This window comes from Colossoma macropomum, unplaced genomic scaffold (assembly GCF_904425465.1).
Source record: "Colossoma macropomum unplaced genomic scaffold, Colossoma_macropomum, whole genome shotgun sequence".
In the NCBI taxonomy this organism is placed as follows: Eukaryota; Metazoa; Chordata; class Actinopteri; order Characiformes; family Serrasalmidae; genus Colossoma; species Colossoma macropomum.
This window is the reverse complement of record NW_023494794.1, coordinates 21,793,921-21,814,693: the sequence shown is the minus strand read 5'-3', so window position 1 is coordinate 21,814,693 and position 20,773 is coordinate 21,793,921. Positions and strand designations below refer to the sequence as shown.

The 20,773-nt window shown below is 39.1% G+C and overlaps 1 protein-coding gene across 5 annotated transcripts in view; it reads left to right on the top strand.

Annotated features, from left to right (window-relative positions):
• Positions 1-20,773, top strand: part of zmp:0000001168 (signal-induced proliferation-associated protein 1) — a 107,972-nt gene that overhangs the window by 28,940 nt on the left and 58,259 nt on the right. The window contains exon 1 of one of the 5 annotated variants that reach the window (XM_036580582.1): positions 15,357-15,528. The exons of the other annotated variants lie outside the window; for them this stretch is intronic. The gene's annotated coding sequence lies outside the window, so the exon portion shown is untranslated. Of the gene's footprint in view, positions 1-15,356; positions 15,529-20,773 lie in introns of those variants that run through there. 5 annotated transcript variants of the gene reach the window in all.

Below are 20,773 nucleotides of genomic sequence, written 5' to 3'. Positions count from 1 at the left end.
ATATTTCTATATTTTTTTGTATTTAAATTCTATAAGGGGGCTACGCACCTAAGATTTTCACTCACTTTCCACCTGTGCAAATGTGATGTGACAATAAACGTGATTTGATTTGATTTTGATTTAGTTATGTAGCTCCAAATTCCCTTTTTTCGGGTTTAGTGTGATTCTGTTCTGTCGACAACACCTAGACTTCTTTGCTGTTGCTCACACCTCTCTCTTTTAAACTTTAGCACTTTATTTCAGACAAAAATGATCCAATAACAGAACAATACCACCTATCAAACTGCAATTTTTATGCTAGTTTTACCTCTACTTCAGTCATTATTTCACTGAAGCAGCAATACCTTTATATAAGTACCAGAATTCAGGGAAGATTACAAAAAGTTGTGGAAGTGGTGCCAATGGTCAGGACAGGAGAGCAGCTCCAGAACAAAGTCACCTCTAACTGGACGTCTAGCCTCTGTTCCCATCCAGTCTGCAGAGGAATAGAAGAGGGCGTGGAGGGAGCAATAAGTCAGCCAGACGGCCGCCGCTTAGAATATGAAATAAAAAAGAGGCATATCAAATGAATGACGAAGAGGGAGAGCCAGCCAGGGCCAATTACTTAACAGTCTTTCAGCCCTGGCTGCAGTCCGAGAGAGAGGGAGAGTGAGTCGCAGTGTGCAAGCAACACAGCGGGAAATAGTGGGAAGGCGAATGTATTCATTCATTTGCATAACGCCACTCAATGTGATATTTGGTGTCGCCTTTTTTTCGCCTTCTCCTGCGACATTATTTGCTCTGCATAACTCAGGCCATGGAGCAACTCAGCAAAGCCAAGGCTCTGAGAGGTAGCTAAATGCAATGAGAAGTGAAACAATCAATAGCGGGCCCTGGGATTGGCTGTTGGAAACAGTGAGAATCAGAGGTTAATTGGCTCAATTACCAAAAATCAATGCCCCTCATTGGTCGATACGGGATTCTGATAACGAAATCCATCAGACTGGTCTCCAGTCAGCGCTAACTACACTGATGGCTGTATCTGAAGGTTTAAAGGCCATCACCACCAATCGCGATGAGAACAAGTGGCGGGGAATGACCAAAACCATGCACATTGGATGTGACATAATATTTTAGGGTGATTTTGCCATGTTGCAACCTATTTTGGAAAGATATAACAAAACCACCCCCCTCCACCCCCGCTATCCACAGAAGATCAAACTTCATGATAAGCACTTTGTGTTGTGCCCATACTCAGACCCAGTTTGAGCTGCTTGTGGAGATGCCAGCTCCATATAGCTGATCACCATCATTGGGACAGCAAATGAAATGACTATATTTGTGTTGGTGTTGCATTCCCTGGTTCCTATAACCACCATTTTAAAGAAATCTGAGTTGGTTTCTCTATAATGAACCATTTCACATCAAACTACTCTGAATGACTTTGCTACATCTCATCATGCAGAAATTTCCAAAAAGTGGAATTTCCATTTAAAGCGGTTTTACTGCATATTAGAAGATTTGTTGTGCCAACAAGGTATTTATAAAGTCTTCAACATCACAAGAACAGAAGGCCTGCCTATTAAAAAGTTCACTGTAGAGAAAGTTCTAGGCACTGATAGGAACCAGGGATCATGATGTCTACAGAGCAAATACAGCCTTTTGATTTTCTATCCAAAATGACTAGTGAGCCTAGTCTAGTCTCATACACTCTTAAAAATGAAGACGAGTTCTTTAGTAAAGAAAATGGTTTTATATAGAACCATGAACATTCAAAGAAAGGGTTTTTCAGATTGATGGAAATATAGTACGTGAATGTGCTATAGAAGCTTCTATATAGAAACTTTTTGAAAAGTGTTCTATATAGCACCCAAAATGGTTCTTCTATTGTTACAAGCTTAACACTGTAACAGTAGAAGAAACCTTTGGGGGCTATACAGAACCATTTTCAAAAAGGTTCTATAGAGAACCATCTCCAGCACATGCTCCATCAGTCTGATGATCCCTTTCATGAACCCTTAATCATGCAAAGGGTTCTTTGAGTGCTCGTGGATCTATATAGAACTTTTTTCTCTACTAACAAACCCTTAAGAACCATCATTTTTAAATGTGTGTGTAAAGTTGATAATAGTAAAATAGGACTGTTTTGCCTTATAATCCCAGTGACCTGCATGAACCTCTCCATCCTGAATGAATTCAAATCTATGTTTTAGGCCAAGACGACTCAAAACTATTGTGAAACAGTGTCTCAGGCATTGGGCAGCATATTTGTGACCATTTCATGAGGCCTTAAACTCTTTGGACGTCTGGTTCTTATCACCATCAATGTGAACAATGTTTCTAGAATGGGGAATTTCACATCAAACCATTCTAAATGATTTGTATATGTCTCAACCATTTAATTATTCAGAATTTTTATACATCAGAGGAATTTACCTTAAATTTACCTTCTTCCATGCCGCAGTAACTTTATTGAGACACAATTTTCCACTTATCAGTATTATCGTTTTTTTGTGAACATTTGAGGGCTTTTCTTTTTTCACTCAGCTGCCACAAGGCTCTGAATCTGATGTGTGTTTTTTCAGTTGTCATGGTAATCTACCCCTCTCCCCCATCTCAATATGCATGCGTGCCTGTGTGCGAGATTTGCTTTAATCCCGACTGTACACGAGAGAGGACACGCAGTGCAATAAACAGAGCAAATGGCATTTTGAATGGCAAGATGAAGCTCATGCGAGGCTCCTCAGTCTCGTCACACTTTACTCTTTCCACCACATCTCTGGAGGTTCCGAAACCAACCCATAATAGTGTGGAGGTCTGAGGTACGAGCGGTAGAAATAGCAAAAATGAGCGTGTTGAAATAAATTCGATAAAAATGCACTTGAATTGAACTTCCGAGGGATAAACACAAGTTTGAATTTGATTAACGCCTTAAAATCACAGGCTTATTACACACTGGGGCTTATTATTCAGTAACTATAGGGAATTCAGTGCAAACTGATTGTGCTATTCTTAGGTTATAGATGTGTGTATTGAAACTGGGGTGGGCCCTGGCCAAATAAGGGGTTTAACACTTTAATGACACTATTATTTGATTAAAACTATAAAATATAATATGGAAATAAAATAAAATATAATATGACCATCACCATCATGGTCTGCATGCGAGAGTAGCAATAACAAATATTCATTGATATAAAGAAAGACAGCAAAAATGCATGCAAATATTAACAGAAGATTAGAAATTGTGGAGTAACTTTTGGTTCTGTGCATCATTTACCCTTCAACTCAAGCCATTATTGTTACTTGCCTCAGAAAGTTCTGCCCACTGAGGTTCCACTGCTGAACGTGAGCAAAAAGCAGTTGTATAAAAAAGTTTGAACATACATGAATGATTTTCTTAAAGCATCCTCCACAGGGAATACTTCTGCACATTTTACCGCACAATTTTTTTTAAATTTGCTGACAAATGCTGACAAACAAAATGTGCCAAAACTTTTGCACAGGCCACATTTTATGTTTTATTATACATTATATGCTAAATTCACCAAAAAAAGGGTAATTGCACATTAACGTGTACTGAAGTCTGTTCTCTGTGGATGATGTGTTCACTTTATAACACACAAAACAGGGTGCCAAAACTTTCACACATGACTGTAGGCTTGAGAGGTGAAAACCAAACAAATGACTACATATAATAAATGAGGCTGATTACAAAGACAGCGTTCTTCAACATAGTCTGAACAAGAAACAAAGGTATGCGCAAGGTTGTGGGTTCACATCCCAGGCAGGTCCTTATTTTAAGGTTGTTTTAAGGTTGACTGAGGTTCGATTTCTCACCTAGGCAGGAACACCACACTATGTGTGAGGGCTTTGGCTAAACTCCTAAGGCTACGTTCATTGAGCTCTGTAACAGATGATTAATGTTAAACAGTACATGAAGACAGTAATGAAATGGCTTGAGTTAAATAATAAATGCTGCAAAAAGGCAAAAATTACTCAAAAGGCAAAGATTTTTATCAAATCAGTTAATAAGATGCCACTTTGGATTTCAATTCAAATGAATTTTCATCCCCTTTTTTTATTAACACCCTCATACATAGATCTCAATGATGAGTGAAAACTCATCATCTTGATGAACTGTGGCTCATATTTTATCAAACGAAACTGTTAATCAGATCAAATGGCTATTAATCATACTCACTTTTGTTTTGACTGCCGTTGTATCCATTTTTATCAGTTCATTCTTCTTGCTTTAGTCCCGTGAAACCACAATCATTTCATCTATAGACTTGATCGTTTGGTGAAGCCATAGGCATGACTGGGTTTTAGGCCCTGAGCCTTCATAAAGTACAGTGTAATTCCAGAGGTGCTGAACCTTGTTTTTACACAATTTACACTTTATACAGTAATTGATACGAATGCTTTGGGGAGCCTGTGTGAGTAGCAAGCCATTAAAATCGATGCTTGGCCAGCGGTGAGCTTTGCTTCCTTGGCGGGGATCCAGATTACTCTGGCTTAAGGATTCATATTTTGGACATTTCAATCACGATTATCCAAAAAGCTATCATCGATTTGGTGCCCAGAGAGGAAAATAAGTGCAGTGACAATTTTAATGTGTGAGCTTCAAAAGCATCTGATTTAAGCCCAGTGAGTGAGAGAGAGAGAGAGAGAGAGAGTGAGAGAGAGAGAGAGAGAGACTGGTTTAGACCTGGCTGGTTGAGTCATTCTCTTTGGTTGGTAAAGCTTTGCATACATGCCACAGCTTTTAAATGTCACAGTTTCGGTTGATTTTTAGACAGCTGCTAGACCGAAGAATTTAGGGGTCACACATTAAGGCTTGGTTTCCTGAATGGAGATTAAGCCTAGTATAAATAGACTATATTTTCCTTTCAATGGAGAATCTCCATTCAGAGTGCTGCGTAGTCCAGGACTAGGCTTAATCCCTGTCTGAGGAACTGGCCGTAAATGAAACACCCTACCCTATCCAGCTTATAACCAAACTTAACACGTGAAACATGCATGAAAAACATGTGCTAAACCGTTGCTAACAGATGCCAATAGTTGCAATGTATTAATATACATATTTTAATGTTCAATATTTTTTCAAATCAATCATTATTAGTTTGCATAAGTTATTGACTAGCAATACAATAATAGCTTGTGTATAAGTGATTGTGAATCATAGCTACAAGGGGAGCAGAGCTCTGTAAAATGGGTAGTTCTCTTTCTAATATCTGTGTGGCAGAGCCGTGGTCAAAGCTGCTCAATATACATATATACTGTATGACCACATATGTCAATTGTATGTATAAAAGCACCAGGTTATTAAAAAGTGTTGTGCTGTTCCTGGAATAATCTGACTGTTAAGTTGCTTGGCAACCATTGCGTACTGTTAATGAACTACATTGCTTTTCTGGATAAACACTTATTGTGATTATTATCAAAAGTAAATTAAATTGTTGTATTGCATCATGTTAAGACAGTAAGCCATTGGCCTACCAGCACCCCTTAACTGTGGTAAAATCACTGTAATGCAGGGTCTCTTTTGGCTTATTGCTTTAATGTGACCCCCAGCACAATAACAGCGCTCTTCAGCTAAGGACATTTGTCAGCCTACACGTGACATCATTTTCTACACAGGAAGCTGCCCCTGTAGGAGGGAGGAGAATCAGAGTAGGCGGAGAAAAAGGGATCGAGGAAGCGCAGCTTCCCTGAGACGAGCCTTCTATCGTTTCAGCATCCCGCCATGGTGCCCTTTGACCCCATTTTTCCATTGTTATATCCTGCCAGAACAAGTACACATCGGCCTTGTAACGGGCTTCACAAGTGTGCCAAACAGGAAGATGGCTAAAATCGCGCCCCCAGAAGAGTCATTATGGCAACCTTCACACCTCTGAGGTCATATTGTCACTGATGTTGGTGTGGACGTGAATGTCAGTCAACGTAGGTGTATGTGGAGCAGGAACATGGGGTCAGCACGAGTGGTCTAAAGGAAAGGGAGTGGAGAGAGGTTGGATGAACTATGAGGTCATTCAGATATAAAGCAATTACACCACAGTTACTGTAAAGGTAATGGTGCCAAAAAGGGTTTTTGGAACGATGCCGTAGAAAAACCACATATAACCACACATAATCATGTCAATGGATGGTTTTAAGAAACGATTTTTGCGAAAAAAAAAAACATTTTAGACCAAAAACATATCTCAAAAATATCGCAAAACAGTGTTTCAGGCATCAAACAGTGTATATGCAACCATTTCCTGTAATAACTTTCTGTGAGGGAGCTTTTAGAGGCATTAAACTCCTCTTCAGACGTCTGGTTCCTATCACCACCACTGTGAAGAATTCTAATTTCTAGTGAGATTCTCTAGAAAGGATCGAATCACATCAAACCACTCTGAAGGACATGCAGACATTCGGCAAAATCAATGAAATTCTAGAGCTCAAATTTATACATTGTCCCCAATCCCCAAACCAATATAGACCACATACATAGCCCATTTTGTTCATTTTCCAGGTCACGGTCAGGCAAGTTAAGTCCAGTGCCTGGTGAAGCGTGGGGTCCTGAGCAGTGATTGCTAGTGCTAGTCATAGAATTATTGAGTTTGAGCACCTCTGGTCAAAAAAAAAAAAAACATATAAATAAAGAACATATGAATATGCGCCATGACTGTTGCACAGGCCACATTTTATGTTTTATTTTTTTCTAATATATTAGATTCAGCAAATGAAGTCATTTTGTATTAAAATGTGCAGAAGCACATTCCCTGGAGAGGATGTGTTCACTTATTTTCTCATTGAAAATCAACAAAAGTGTGTAATTTGACCAGAGGTGCCCATACTTTTGCTTACATGTGGGCTTGAGAGGTGAAAATAACCAATCAAACTGCTATAGCTGGGTCATTCTCCATTTGGAGTGGGAAACCATGTGACAGGGCTTAAAAAGGTGCTTAATATATTAGGCACAGCTCCAAAAGTCAGTATGTACATTTACACCGTTGATCTAACATTAAATAATATGTTTACCTTATGATTTCTCTGATTTTTTTATCCTGTTTCATAGTCGCCTTGCATATGTTAAACAGCTCATCACAACCAAATTTGAGAAACCATTTTTAATATAAAACAATATTATTAAGAGGTTTAACTGAGGAATTTGTGTAAAACAAATTCATGTTTGCTTTTTATATCATTAACGTTATACCACATTTAAAAAATGTGTGTTTTATTGAAAATATTCATTTTTCACAGAGATTTTGGTCACTGGTGTTATCAGGACTCTTATGTCACATTTTAACACAGTATTTTCAGCTCTGTTAAACTGCTTCTTTTGGTCGAGGATCAGAGAGGAAGCATCTCAAGTCTTGTGTCAAAATAATGTCATATATCATTTTTATTACTGAATTTAAATAGCTGCAAAAGAATGTCACTGGTGTCACATACACTGGTGTTACACCATTTTCATACAACACCAGTGACTGTAAAATATGTTAGGAATTAAGCTCTCCTTTTTGCACATATAATAATAGGAGATGTTAATGGACATATTAAGATTATTTAGTTTTGGGATGAAAGAAACTGATTTTTTAAAAAATGTATCCACCTGAATTCCCACTTCAAATGGAGAATAACCCATATATATGAAACTAATGAAATACACAAAGAAAGTAACAAAGATAATGCTTCACAGCAGAGCCTAAGCAAGAAACAGAGGCATCCGCAAGGTTCTGGGTTCACATCCCAAACTTAACTGTATATTATTTCTTGCCTATAGTTCATTGAAACAAGTAGGGAAATTCTGTTGAAACTTTCAAGCAATACTACATTAATTTTTGTAGCTAGAACAGGAGATATTATTTAAAGATTTGACTTTGAAAGGTTATTTCTGTGCAAACAGTCTGTCCTTTTCCTCTTCACCATGTTGTTGTCATTTTTTGACAGGAAAACAAACAGAAAAACATCAAAAATGTTGACTCAAACCTGCTGAATCCAACTCGAATGCCAACATAATTCATTATGTAACTATGTAATTATGCGTATATGCAATTACTTTTAAATAGTGTCGCAAAACAACAACACTAACTCTACACTTCTGAGAATTAACAACCAATTTCCTGAACAACCACAGATGTTTACTAATCGTAATTTGCATATGACAGCGAAGCCACGGCAACCTTTACGCTGTCCACAGCATGTGAATACATTAATTGGGCCCTTTCTGGGAAGAGGTGAGCAAGGTAACGTGGTGAACTGGTAAACTGTTGCCCAGTAACAGCTTGTTTGTGGCGGTAGGAAGCACAGCCCAGCGAGCTCGTTAATAACCCTCCCAATCTTCTGCCAGTCCTGGAGAGCAGTTTAAGCCTCTGCCTGCCTGTCCAGCATAATCCGTCTTCCCTTAATCTCCTGATGGAGTCGACAGAAATGTCACAGTTTGGGCTGTGCTGGGCCTTCTAACGTGAGCTAGCAGCCTCTGTAGTTTGTGTTGCCCCAGCGTTGATTTGCTCAATCAAACGGAGTGCTTTGTAGAAGGCCATTTTGTAGAGCTGCAGAGGGCCTTCTTGGTCTTCAGAGAAGCCCTGATTTTTTCTGGGAACTAAAAAACACATGTCTGTAATTTTTAGTTCATTTTTATTTAATAGAATCATCATGTTTGTCACTATATTCTCCAAGTAATGTAGTACTACTCTGATTTCATTGTTAAGGTTATAAACAAAAGGGTTAAAATCTTTTTTTTTTCTCTGTGCTATTTTCTCTGAGTTATCTAGACAGATGCAGCCATGCTAACTCTGTCGTTGTTTGGGACCGGGGTCGGCAACATGCGGCTCCGGAGTTGCACGCAGCTCTTTTACTGCCCTGTTGCGGCTCCACAGCAGAATTAGATTTTTAGGTAAAAAATAAAATAATCCTCCTTTGCAGTAAAATAAAGCTCTGCTGATCGTTCTAAGACAGTTTAACAATAAATGGTCCTAAACGCTGGAGGTAATATAGCCTCTATGTGCTAATTCACCAAACTTTTACTCTGAAAGTTGGCATGCAGACTGCTGATCACCATAGCAATGCAGACAACAGTCTCATCTAGCCAGTGGCTAACGAAAAGGCAAAGAGAAAGATTTAAGATGAACATCGATAATTTGGAGACGAATGGACTTATTTGCATTCGTAAGCACTCCAGCTGCTTTCCTGATACGTTTAATCTGCAATGAGGAACTGTCGAACACTAAAAAGTGGCGAGGCTAAAGTCAATTTCTCGTTCAAGTTTTCCCGTTCCACCTTAAATGGTGCAGCAGTTACATTGTGGCACCTCAGGCACCATTTAAGGTGGGACGGGACATTCGAACAAGAAGCTGGCGAATGAGAAACTGACCTCATCCTCGCAAAAAGTCAAACATTTACAAGAAACTATTCTGCTTGTCTGTGTTTTTGTTTATATTATATTTTTAGCCTCTACTAGCACATCAGCACAAACTGAGACATATTTACAACCAAAATGGTACAACGGACATAAAATGTTGTGGCTCCTAAGGTGGTTTGATTTTTGCTGAAACAGGACAAAATGGCTCTTCTTTACATTTGGTTAGGACTTCAGGAGCTGAAATGAAGGCCTTACACATTAGATTAGCTACCAAAGTAATTACAACCTGACAGCAGAATCAACCATTCATTTCTGATTTACAGCCAGTGGGACTAGTTCTGTGAAAAAAACGTCATTGTAGCACTTCTGGAAGTTCAAAATGCGTCACTGACTGTGAATATGAGCCAGTTTCAATCAGATGTTAGAAATCGAAAACAGCTGCAGCAGCTCTATGACAGGACTCTTGACTAAACGATTCATCTGTTAAACTGCTACACACAAGTTAAAAAGTGTTAATGTCTGTTATGAGCTTCAAATATGAAATGAGGAATGTCTTTCATAAGCTTTAAATGTCCACGTTCAATCTAGCATACTACTAGAAATCTCGTAAGGGCACGGTCATAAATTAGCAGTATTGTAGAGGTGCGTAGGTAGATTTCTCGTTTTTTCGGATGGAGTTTTGACATTAACAAGTAAAAGTCTCTAAGTGTTGCAATCATCTTCTTAACGGGGGGAGACAGGACCACACAAACGAAAGAGGAAATGAGTGAAAAATAACCTCACATATGTATTTCTGGATCGGATGGTCATGCTAATGCTAACCACCATGGAGTGTCTCACCGAAACGACTGCGAGAAGCGACTCTGTCCAGCACAGGAACAGGAACTTGTGGTTATTGTGAGCAGACCTGAAAATACCAAAAAATATCCTGATCTTTTTGTGAATCATGAGAAGCGTGTTCTCTGTTCGCTCTGGTAGAGATTTCATGCTAAATGGTCAGTAGAATTAGTACATGATTTTTAAGGCTTTTTTGAGCCTTACTATGCTTAGGCTGGCTTATACTGCTCTAGTGCTGGTTTAACTGGTCACACAACATGTGCTGGTTTTGCTAGTGACCAGCTATGCTGGTCTATGCTGTCTTTTCTAGCAGGGTCATCATAACCTGTTCTGTAGGCTTTGGGTGGCTAATTTTAGCCATACCTGCAGCAACATGGAACTTATATACTTCTGCAACTCCTCTGGGTGTGAGAAGTGTCTGTATATGCGTGTTTCATCCTCCTGTTAGCTCTTCTGGTTGAAGAGACTTCAACTCTGATGTCCTTTCTGCTAGTCCTCACATGCTAAATTGCTAACTGGTGAGTGTTTACACGTCAAATGGCTCGAGATGAATTGAGTGAATTACAATTGCAAATCTGCAGCCTGAATGCTGTCATTTGTCTCATTTACACAGCAATGAGGAAGCCCAGCGAAGACAACCAGCAGTCTACTTTAGCTGGTGACAAAGCGGCTAAAGGCCGTTTCATGGCAAAAGTGGCTCAGTGAATGCTATAGCTGGGTGAAATGGTATATATAGTGTCCAATACGTCTCATATATGTGGAATAACAAGCTCACATGATCACTGCTGCAGTAGGTCTTTGTCTCTGCCACAGGGAAACAGTTTTAGCTTATGGCTTATGCTTAGCCGCTAGTGATTCATCCGACCTGTGCGTATGTGTGTACAGCAATACTGCAAAAACAGAAGTTTGACCTTTTGATCAGACAGTCACATTAAGATTCGAGACCTTTTGGATGCAGAAAATATAATGAGCGAGTTCAAGATACAGCACTTGTTCTCTCTATTTGTGTTTGTACAGCAGGGATGCTAGCAAGGCTTGGGAAGACCTTTCTCAGAAAAAACACCTTTTAAAAGCTTGTTTCTGGTGACTCTTCAGCAAAGGAAACACGCAAATCGAACCTCACAATAGCCTATAAGTGAGTTACAAGGCTGGAATCACCATCATGGTACTATTAAGCAGTGTGCTACACAAGAAAAGGCCTTTAAACTAGGCTAGCGGCTAAATTACATCCCAATAGACTAGCCTTAGGGGCACAGTACTGAGGAAAAAGATTAGTTGTGGGCTACACAAACACATTTAGCACTGACTGGTTAGTGACAGGCCATTTTGACACTATTTCAAAGCCTAATTCTTGGGTCAGATGCATGCTAGCCTACTACTGATTGCAGTAGGCGATGGTTTAAACCACTAATCATGGCTAATTATATGTTTTTGTAGACCAATGTGGAAAATAAAGGTGGTATTAATTCAGTCTTGTTAAAAATGAACATGTCATATGGCTGAACTCTCAGTCTGCGGTTTGACTGGTAGGCCACACAGATGGAATTTACCTATGTTTTCCAAAAATTTCTATGATGCAATGATTTAAAGAGCACTTTGGATCAGATGACCCACACATCTCATATCTCATTTCAACAGAAAACCCACCTGTCGCATGGAAATGGGAAGTGATTAAGACGTGTTATGGGAACTGGGGAGTTTTTAATGTTAATTTGTAATGGGAAACACACATAGTACATGTTAGACAAGCACATACAACAGTAGCATATCATTAAAGAGCCCATATCTAGGAAAACTGAGTTAACCTCCCTTTTATAATGGGAGAGTATTATGTAAAGCTTGTCACACATTTCAAAACATACAGTTCATATCGCCAATACATGGAAACTTAGCTGCAAAAAAACGCCTGCTTTGAATTATTTGTTTTTGCGACCTCACAAACACCAACAAATGTACACACATCTGCTTATTCAGCAGCAGTTTGGCTTTGCCAATTCACACTGAATAGAAGTTGGAAAATAAAATTCATATAAAAATGAATTAATACCCATGTTGTATGAAGATCTCAGGGAAAAGATAAATCACAACAAGAAATATTGCCATTTACAAATGCTTATGGATATCAAAGAGCACTTATCAAAGAAAAAACAAACAAAAAAAAAATCGAAATTTTTTAGTTTTTGTGATGTCATACATCCGCCCATTTGTCCTACAGCAGTTTAGCCCTGCCCATTTTTACTGAAGTTAGAAGGAGTGTTTCAGCCTGGCCTGCTTTCTGAATAAGGTGCAATATAAGAGGCAGCAAATCAGAATAGAGCTTATTTACATATATCAGCCTTAAAGGCGCAGTAACCAAAACAGCCTGTTTAATTCTGAGAGGTAAAAGAATTCCAAATGTTTTTGATGCTTAAACTCACCAAACAAATAAATTGACAACAAGGAAAATAGTAAAACACTAGAAAACATGGGCCCTTTAAAACAACGACGCAATATACACACACGTTGACCATCAGGACTTACCTTGTGTGTCATGATACAGTCCGTAATCCAGTTCAGAAAACCACCGTTCAGATCCTGCATTTACATAATTTAAATCTCCATTTTAATCCCCTTAGCAACATGTTTGGTCTAAAACTTCTCCTCGTGTCTCAAACAGTCCTCAGATTGACTCAGACTCTGACTTTAGTGCTGATCATCGGACATTTACAGCTAAATACACTTAAAAAGCGACTCAGATTGCAGTCACACTTCTATGCTACTGAGCTGAGTGAGTAGGGGAGGGCCATAAAAAGGCAAAAAAGATGACAAATGCAGTGTCCCAGTCCCCTACACCGAGTGCACTTTCCCTCTTTCCCTTAAAATCACACAAGCAGGCCCTAAAACACATTTTAACAGGTAAATAACAAGAAATATGACAAATAGTATTATGAAATTAATAATATCTAGCTCTGTCTTTCAGTTTACATTGGTTTGGGTATTAAAATGATCTGATATTAAATATGCAACTCACTTTGTAATTAAAAATACAGCCTGTCATGCTGTGTATCAGAGTTTTAGCACTCAGCATGAACCCAGAGGACAGAAGTAAAAACATGGCCACCTTATGCTAATTGCTTATTTTTACTCATAATAACCATAAGAATGAATCACCATCAAAGTTCTTGCACTTTCAGCTCACAGACACTCCAGACTAACAATTTCTGAAAAGGTATCTGAGGTGCAGCTTGTTTTCAAGATCTATATACTAAAAAAATTACAAAATTTTACAGGTGCTAGGTAAAATTTTGATCAAAAATGGGTCAAATTCATAAATATATCAAATTTCTGTTAGCATTTACATGTCAAACAGTGGCATATCTGAGTAGCCCAGGGTCTCCTGAAAATAACTACATATGGCATGTGTGACTGTCTCATGTAAATACTTCATAATTGCAATTGTAATTGACCCAAAAAATACCAAAACCCCAAAATTTGAGGGTTTTAAGGGTTACAGCTAAAATATAAATAGATTTCTCTGATAGGAAGTACTGATGGCGCGCCTTCCTTTGCACTAATCGAATAGCTCTATTTTGAGTATGCAAATGACCAATATGTGGTCCTTTCCTGAAGAGTTAGCCAGAGCTGCATGCAACAACTCTGAAACTAATATCATGCGTCGCTACACTAAGCCCCTCAGTGAGTTTCTCAGGGCAATACGGATAGGTTTCTAATTGCAAGCCATCAAATTAGCTTCAAACTGATGTCGGCGTGTTATAAGCAGTTTTACTTCTGTCACAAGTGCCTTCTCGGGATTTTTGTGTTGTGGAGATTTGATTGTGTTCCCTGCAGGACGCCTGGTGCGGCTGCAATGGTAAGCTATTTAAAAATTGACGGAGACACTCCAGGAAAGGCTAACGTGATCTTGCAGAAGCAATATAAGACAGCAGAGGCAGAAATCAATATGAGATGCGTCACACTGGGACACAGAACATTTGGAGGGGGACTGTGTGTGTGTGAGAGAGAGTGTGTGTGTGTGTGTGTGTGTGTGTGTGTGTGTGTGTGTGTGTGTGACAGATAGAGAGAAATTTGAGATTTAACTTGTCTTTACTGCTCCACTGTAGTCAAATCCCATCAGCAATCAGCAGAACACCAGTTTCATCTGAATTCATTTTTTTCCTCCTTTCTTTAAAAAGTTAAAGAGAATGGGGTGCTTTTCATATCAGAGAGAGAGAGAGAGAGACAGAGAGAGAGAGAGAGAGAGAGAGAGAGAGAGAGAGAGAGAGAGAGAGAGAGAGGAGAGGGGAATAAGAGAGAGGGACAGAGAGAAACAAAGAGAGAGGGACAGAGAGAAAGATAATAGAGAGAAACAGTGAAAGAGAGAATGAGAGATAGAGATAAGGAGATAAAAAGAGAAAAAAGGAGAGAGATATTTGAGAGAGAGAGAGAGAGAGAGAGAGAGAGAGAGAGTGAGAGAGAGAAAGGAGAGGGAATAAGAGATTGGAAAGAGAAACAAAGAGAAAGGGACAGAGAGAGAGAAAATAGAGAGAAACAGTGAAAGAGAGAATGAGAGATAGAGATAAGGAGATAAAAAAGAGAGAAAAGGAGAGAGATATTTGAGAGAAAGAAGGGGAGAGAGTGAGAGAGAGAGAGAAAGAGAGAGAGAGAGAGATAGGGAGAGAAAATAAGTATAGATGTAGAAGGAAAAAAGTGAGGGAACAGGAGTGAATGAAAGAGAGATATAGACATAGAATGAGAGATAAGGGCAAGAAAAACAGAGATATCGAAGAGAGACTGAGAGAGAGAGAAAGAGAGAGATGATGGGAGAGAAGACGAGAGGGACTAAGACAGATAGAGAGAGAGACAAAGAAAATATTGGAGAGGTAAAGATAGAGAGAATGAGAGAAAAGAGAGCTGAGAGGAAGGAGATGTAGCCCCTCACATCCTCCCATCCTCTCTCTCTCTCTCTCTCTCTCTCTCTCTCTCTCCCTCTCCCTCGCTGGCTCGCTCTCTCGCGCTCTCTCTGTGCAGCGTTTAGCTGCACCTGCTGCTCGCGATGCTGCGGATCTGCTCAGCGCGAGACAGGAAACTGCTGAGCGCCAGCACACACACACAGTTCTCACGAGCGCGCGGCTGTGACGTCACCGCGAACCGAAGCGCACGCGGATGCGCAGCATCGCTCAGTCAGTCTGGAGAGCGCTGAGGGGTCTGAGTGAGTGTCCGCGGTGAGCTGCTCTCTCAGCGAGTAAACACACCGCGAGGAAGACGGGAGCCGCTTCGGTCTGTGGTCGCCTCGTCGCGCTCTGGTCGCTGCTGAGCGCAGGCTAATCAGGAGAGTGAAAAAGAGCCTGACCGAGTCTCTTCACTCCTCTGTGTACAAGGTGCGTTTCACAAACTGCCGTATTCATTCAAAACACTGAGTAAATGACGAGGGTGAAGTTGGCTTCTTATTCGCCGGCTTCTGGTTCCAATTTCCCTGTTCCACCTTAAATGGTGCAGCAGTTACATTCAGAATTTCCCCGTTTCACCTTAAATGGTGCAGCCGTTACATTCAGAATGTTACATTCTGGTGCCTGAGGCTGAAGTTAGCTTCTTATTCTTATTTCTTGTTTGGGAAAATTCTAAATGTAACTGCTACACCATTTAAGGTGGAACGGGAGAATTCGAACCAGAAGCCGGCGAATAAGAAGCCAACTTCAACCTCAGACACCAGAATGTAACATTCAGAATGTAACTGCTGCACCATTTAAGGGGGAACGGGAAAATTCTGAATGTAACTGCTGCACCATTTAAGGTGGAACGGAACGGGAAGATTCGAATAAAAGGCTGGCGAACAAGAAGCTGGCTTCAGCTCCGTGATTACATTGCCCTCTAAGCGCAGGTTGCAGATACACAGCTGCGGTGTCTACAACCGAGACGTGACCGTGCCGTATCTGACTTTACATCAGTCTGTGGCTTCTTTAGTGAAGCAGCGGACAGACTTTTTTCACGCACTGAAAAAAGTGACGCAATGGACGCGCTTGAAATGTGCACACCATTTCTACAAAACTGTAAAACTGTATTGATGTTGTATAGTGGTTGGGGCAGTATGCAAAAGTCTGAGAACCCGTCATTAAAGGGTGTGTTAATTTCATTCACTCATTCAACATTAAAGGGGAGTTACACTGATCTTTCGAAGTTGCAACATAATTAGATCGTTAAGATGTAAACGAAGTCATTCAGAGTGGTTCCCTGAGAACTGCTTCATTCTAGAGAAACTTGTGAGAAGAGTTCACAGTTGTAGTGATGGGAACAGACGTCACTAAAAGCTCCCTCACAGATTTTTTTACATGAAATGAATGAATTACATGAATCGTTATGAATATGATACCTGAAGCCTGAGACATTGTTTTGTGATTGTAGTAGTTGAGATTAACTTTTGGCCTAAAATGTCTTTTTTCAAATCAATTAATGATGGAGAGGTACAACATTATATATAGACGTCACAGTATTATTATTACTCATTTCTGAATTGAATTTATTGTGGGAATTTATTTTAAAAGATCTGACACGTTTACATTCATGTTCAACCACCTGGCATGTTTGAAGGCAAAGCACCATGTTTTCAGTGTACACTATGTGCGTGCGTGGGGGCTTCCTTTGTTTTTGAAACAACGTCTTTAATAAACACTGAAAAGTGATGAAAAGTGACATAAACAACATGTTTTTAAGAAACAAAATTTTTCTTTATTTAATTGACAATGTGAAGTTTATTTTCTTCATATAGTGTCGTAATATTCTCAAAAAATAAATGAAGTGAACCTAAAATCTTTTGAATAGTTTAAATCTGAATTGCTTTATCTTGTTAGTACAATCATGTCTCAGATCACACTAAGCACGAATAATCATGTATCGTTTAAAAGACATATTTTTCCCATAATCTTTGATTTAAGTGCTCCAGCTCTAAAATGTTTTCGTATATTTGATTACATCACCGTGCACCAGCGGGCAGGGAAAATAATATTAACCAATGATATAATGTTTCACCTCAACCCTCCCACCACCCCTCCCTATCATCAAAGGTGTTCAGCTAGCTCAGAAACCCCGATAATGCATTTCTCTCAGAAATATTTACACCTCAAAGGGAAGATATGTTATGATTTCCTACTCGCTCTGACATTAAACTGAATATCTGAAGTCAAGGATGTGGTCAAATCTGCATCCCCACAGCACAAAGCAAGCGCATACACATTTGCATATCATTACTAAGGTTTGTGTGCCTTTTTATACAATCATGTACAAAACTTTGAACACCCCAGTGAAGTGACATGTTTACCGAGAATAAGTTAACACATCCTCCACAGGGAGCAAACTTTAGTGCACAATTTCTGTTTATTTTTTAACATGAGAACCAAAAATATGTCGCTGCTGTTGGGATAAAACCTCATATTTGCATTTTTAATTTTTTGACATAATTTGAAAAGGCCAGTTGCCCTTTATGATGTGTCAAAATTTCATGATAAACAGACCAAAAGAAATGGTCCAAAATGACTTGGAAAAAAGTGATTTATCCATTTACTTCCATTAAAAGTTAAGAACGTTTTTCCTCGTCCTGTAAAGTTACCGTTTTGGAGATATGAGATTTTGTTTCGACAGCAGCGATATAAAATGTGCCATGCCCTTTGCCAGGCCACATTTTTTTTATTTTTCCTATGTGTTAAATTTAGTGAATAAACAGTAATTGTGCATTAAAATAGGCAGAACTGTGTTCACAAGTAGTGTTAACTATTAAAAGCCCAAACTTTTGCATATGACTGTATGATGTCAGTGCTTTCATAAATATATGCAAATATTTATGTAGTCTCACTTTCATGGACTTACAAGATAACAAGCAACTTGTTTACCACAGGTTCATATTGGTTTCCACCTATATACACAATATGTCCAAAAGTATCTGGACACCTCTTCTTAGGCGTTAGGTCTTAAATTAGTGAATTTAAGGTCACCTACTGCTGACACAGGTGGACAGTTGCACACACACAGCTTGTATAGTATCTTGTATCTTCATAGTAAAGCATTTCCAATAGAATATGTCAGAATATGAGGCCCCACACGAAGAACTGTGTTCTCTTGAGTGATGGAGCTCCATCCAGTACCTCTGAGATGAGTCAGAGTGACCCAGAACTAATCATCCTACATCAGTACCTGACCTCACTTATGCTCTTGTGCCTGAATGCAGTCAGATCCTCACGGCAATGTTCCAACATCAGAGGGAGAAAAAACACACCTAATACCCTTGAGCAGGTGTCCATAAACCTTTGGACTCTTCCGAGCTCTGTTCCTTTCTTTCTTTTTGTCTGTCTTTCATTCTTTCTTTCGAGAGGCAGACATTCGAGTTTCAACTTGACTTTATGAGTATGTGAGAGGGAGGGGGAGCGAGCACGAGGTCTCGGGATTTACTGTTTATGTTGTATTAATAAAAAGTTTCCCCTATTTTTCCACTTCCCTAATGAATTGTGCATTTGACCTTTGGCGAGCGCGCGAGAGAGCGGCAAACATTCAAAACACAGGCCTTCTAAAGTTTGGCTGGCTCTCCAGCATTGTGTAGTTTACTACTGTTTCGCTCTGCTGCCGTTGCGGTGCTCAGGAAGACCCCTCCCCTGTGCGTGGAGCTGCCATTGTGCGGGCCGGCTGGGTGGATGCGGCCCGACGTACGGCCGTGACTAGCGCCGACTATTTTTGGCAGGGAGGTAAATAATAATAGTGAAAGGGAGCAGAGGCAGCAAAGTAAAGTGGAACAATGCATCTCACGTCAGACATGCTTGCTTGCCTGCATGCGTGCAGATGAAGTTCTTATGAAACATATTGACCTTGTTTGTGTGCCTGATTTAGGAATGTTTGTCTTGGTTACTGGCACTTATTGATTGATGGTTCGGTGGGGTTTGTGTTGTCTTTGGATGTGCTATCTTGTTTGCGCAACAGAATTCCTCTGTTACGAGCACTTAGTTGTCATCAAGACGGGCCTACAGTAATTAATGTAGGAAGATGTCGCCTCATGGAGGAGAAGTCAGCGTTGACATTTTGGCTTCAGGGCAATGAGCATGGTGGAGTTATGGTCTTACCTCATTCGGTTTCAGAACAACTCATGAGTGGTTGCCATTTGGTGTCCTCTTGATCTTGCCCATACAGAAATCTGACATATCGCTGCTGTCGGAACAAAACCTTTCATCTCCATTTTTGTCGTTTTTCAGTTTTTCAGTTTGACATAATTTTAAAATGTCTATTTCCCTTGATGTATTGACCAAAAGAAATGGCCCAAATTACTTAGAAAAAAATTCTGGTTCCATTGACTTACATTAAAAGTAAGACATGTTTTTTCCTTCTCCTGTAAAGTTACCAATTTGGAGACACAGGGTTTTGTTCCAACAACAGCGAATATGTCAATATATGGAGTTAATATATGACATATATTGTCATGTATGTATTTCCTTTATATCCAGCTTATATTAATCACATATGGACATATATGCCAACTTATTTGAAATTGGACATTTTCAAATATGCGACATATGACTTTTGTCAACATATACAAAATGTGTAGCACATATATTTAATAATATATGATAGAAAATATTATTCATACATGGATGGCATATATTGTTCATATATGCTAGCTTCATGTTATGCAATATAATATGCTTCTTTGTTTCTTCCAAACTTCCTAACGAAGTGAAAATTAGTCTAATGGCTACATAACTAAACTCTAAATACATGCACATTGTAAGCTGTGCAGTAAAAACATGAAAGAAAAATCAAAAAATACATGAAAATTGTTTTTCTTGACACATTTAAATGATTTAATATTTCAAAGCAAACAGATAATATAGTAACAGTTATAATGGTGCTGGGATGTATTGACCCACCTATCAGATGTATATGTATGATCTCTATGTCCAGTATTTTATACTTACATATATGTATGTATATTTTGAAATATATGCCTGGCTCTATATGATATATGTGCAAATATGGCCATATATCAGATTTACATATGGGTGGATAGTAACAGCGTTACATAATCAGAATACAAAAAAAAGGTAACCATAAAAAAAGGCAGTGATCAGATTACAGGTATATTATAAAAATATTGATTACTTGTTACTACTAGCAGGATTATATTACCACTCATACACCAAAAGTGATTTTTCTGCAGGCAGTTCATCTCAGGTTTGAGTTTTGCAAACTTCTACAGCAGGACTACATCTAATTTTGAACCTATTGTTGCCCTAAGCAAGTTTTTCAGTCAGCAGTTCTAACAATGGAAGAACTAAAGAAACTGGAATTAGCTAGAAATTAACAGAATACATTTCAGCAAACAAGGTGTGCTGTGAAGTGCTTTACAGACTGACTGAATCAAAATAACATTCAGGTTAACCCCTTAAATGGCCACGGCCCAAAGTTTTATTACACACTTCGATCACCTAAGAATAGCTTAGTTGGTTTGCACCGAAGTCCCTGTACTTACTGAATTATAAGCCTTAGTACATAATAAGCCTGGGATTTTAAGAGGTTAATCTGGCAAATATTGAAAAGGCTGAGCTGAACTTTGTCGCTTTAGTTATGATGCAAAATGCTGTTAATTTTTTG